Raw genomic sequence first — 3,074 nt, 5'->3', positions numbered from 1 at the left:
CAATCGTGACCGCGCGCCTGACCCCTCCGGCAGATAAGTGAACCCAGAGTGAACGATGTGGGGCATGTCGGTACGTGCACCCGTGCCCTCGCACTAGGTTCATGGTTCAACCCGTAGGTCGCCGCGGATGTCTGGTCAGGGCGGCTCGCGCGCCCATCGCTCGCCGTGTCTTTCCCTTTGTCTCGGCCGCAAGCACGAGGCCTCTGCGGGAGAGTTGAAGATGCCTGCATGCTTGTGCATTCTGGGCTGCTTGGAGCGCTTGCATGATTGCAGGTCGATTTGCGTGTAAAGCAAGTGTTCGCTTGTCCATCGACATTCTTACTTGTCTTTTCTCGTAAAGTAGGAAAGGGGATACCTATTATATTTACCTGCAGTTTACTGTAATAAAGATATTTTAGTCACAAAAAATAGCTTGGTCTGTGTGGTATATGGCAATGTGTCCATGTTTCATATAGATCGGGGAAGACCAAGAACAAATTTTGAATAACCCCAAGAAAGGGACAATGGATCTTTTGTCTATATATCAAATCTAAAACAAGAGTAATTTGTAACAACTTATATTTACGTTATGCCCTCTGATTTATAGTTTCGGTGAAAGTTCACATTCACGAATAACAGTCATGAACACCGGTCCTGAAAAAAGAAACAAAGGAAAATAAATGGAAATCCTTTGTCTTCTGTAATATATGTGGTTGCAGTATCTACCTATAATCATAATTTTGTCCTGCAAGAATAAGATGAAGGAAATGGGGTTCATTCGCCCATAAAGACAAAAGCAAAAAGAAAAAAGTTCAATGACCTCTTTCAGCGAACGGGCGGTGGAGGGTTCATTGACCCATAGGTGTGGGTGGTATAGGTTCACTGACCTTGTTTAGGAGGAGTAGGCACCTGGAATTCACCTATGATTTGTTGGCTGCAGATATTTTCGACTTATTATGAGGCCTGGGAAGAAAGCGAGTATGATCGATATCAACGAGTCTTGATCTGCATCGAGTCGTGGTGACTCTTATTTTGGCGAGTGAAGGATCGACCATGCATTGACCTATTGTAGTGGTTGGAGGACGAAGGTCATGGCCAGTGGTGCCTTTAAATAACCACCAACTATGCACCTGTACAAACTTAAAGAGTTCTCTGATTAGTAGTTCTAAAATTTTGACTTCGATATTTGCATTTCGTGCATGCTTTGGTAATCTAAACAGTCTCGTAGATATGTCGAATTAGAATCCAGAACTTATAATTCTTTCAACTTATTTGACAGTTAATAAGAAGTGACAAAGATTGTGATGAATTGCAAATAACAGGTCGTGTGAAATGAAGTCAATATAATATGATAAAAAGATCGAGTTTTGTGTGATACGCACGTTATCACTTTAAGGATTCATTCACTTGCTTTGGGGAGTACTGTACGCTACGAGTTCATTGACCAGTGTGCAAGGTATGGTTTAGAGCCACTGGTCTAGAATACGTTTTAAAGTTAATTTGGAGATTGCTGACTCATGTTTTTAGAATGTTCTAAAGTTCTGTGGGAGTGGTTTAAGAATATATCTACCTATCCTGAGGATTGTTTAAGAGTTCGTTGACCTTTCCCGAGGATTCGTTTAAGAGTTCATTGACCTTTTCCGAGTATTGTTTTATAAATTCACTGACCTATCTTGAGGACTGGTGTAAGAGTTTCTTGACCTTTCTTGAGGACTGGTTTAAGAGTTCGTTGACCTATCTGAGGACCGATGTGAGAGTTCACTGACCTTTCCTGAGGACTGGTTTAACGGTTGAATGACCTGTCTTTGATGAGTGGTCTAAAAGTTCACGGATTTATCCTGAGGACTGGCTTAAGAATGCATGAACTTATCTTGAGGACTGGTTTAAGAGTGCTTCGACCTATCCTGAGGACTGCTTTAAGAGTTCATTGACTCATCATAAGGACAGTTTTAAGAATTCATTGGCCTATCTTAAGGACAGGTTTGGAGTTCACTGACCTTTCCCGGGGACTGGTTTAAGAGTTCATTAACCTGCCTTAAGGACAGGCCAAAGATTTCATTCACCTTTTTAGGGTACTGGTTTAGAAGTGTATTGGCCACATTAAGAATTAATTTAAGTAGGCTCTCAGAAGCGACTGATTTTTTTTTCTTCCCTTTTACATGTTTAAGAGTAATTTGACATTTCTTAAACAATAAAAAAAAGATCTTCCTTGTAGAGGAGTTTGATAGTTTGCTAGTCTTTCTAGAGCACAGTTAAGAAGTGTGTTGAGGGGTTCATTGATTCCAGTTCGGTTTCATTGACCTGGTCTGAGGAGTGTGTTCAGGAGTTCGTTGACCTTGATTGAAGAGTGGGTTAAGGGGTTCTAAAGGGAGTTCAGGGTTCATTGACCTGCCTTGAAGAGAGGGTTTCAGTGACCTGGATTAATGGGTGTGTTCAAGGGTTCATTGACCTAAGGTTGAAAAGTGCGTACACGGTTGATTGTAGCTTCAGTTGGTGGCTTTAAGCGATGTAAATCAGAATTAATTTCACTAGCCTAGGGAAAGAATGGGATTTATGAACACACTGATCAGTGTTACGCAGTATATAAAACTCATGAATTATAATGCAGATAAGTATGTGAAGATAATTAACTTCGACAGGGATTAACAAGGATCATTCAGAGGGAAGAATATTATCGAAATAAAGGATTTACTCAGCTTAATAGCCTCTAGATAAATAAGAAATTTAGTAGGTTCATTGACCTGTATTGATACACAGTGAAAGAAGAAACTCTATTGGCCTGTGCTAGGTCATAGGGTTAGAGAGTTCAGTGACCTGCGGTGAAAAATCCCGAGGGATTTTATGACCTATATGGATCTTCCAAAATTTAGTTACAAAGCAGTCGGTCAAAGGAAAGCTTTACAATTATAGATTTAGTTGAGAAAAAAGGGCACTGTGAATTCAGATCCGTTTGATTTTCTAAGTGTAGCGTGAAATGATAATTGTGTTAATTTGACTGAATCCGATTTAATTGACTTACTGGAGTGAGACGGCAGTTGGTAAAGCTGACAACTCTCGTTCGTTTTATGCAATTCTAGTTATCCTAAGAAGCATTG

Source organism: Penaeus monodon, chromosome 27 (genome assembly GCF_015228065.2).
Source record: "Penaeus monodon isolate SGIC_2016 chromosome 27, NSTDA_Pmon_1, whole genome shotgun sequence".
Taxonomy (NCBI): domain Eukaryota; kingdom Metazoa; phylum Arthropoda; class Malacostraca; order Decapoda; family Penaeidae; genus Penaeus; species Penaeus monodon.
The sequence above is the reverse complement of the archived record's forward strand: the minus strand, read 5'-3'. Positions refer to the sequence as shown.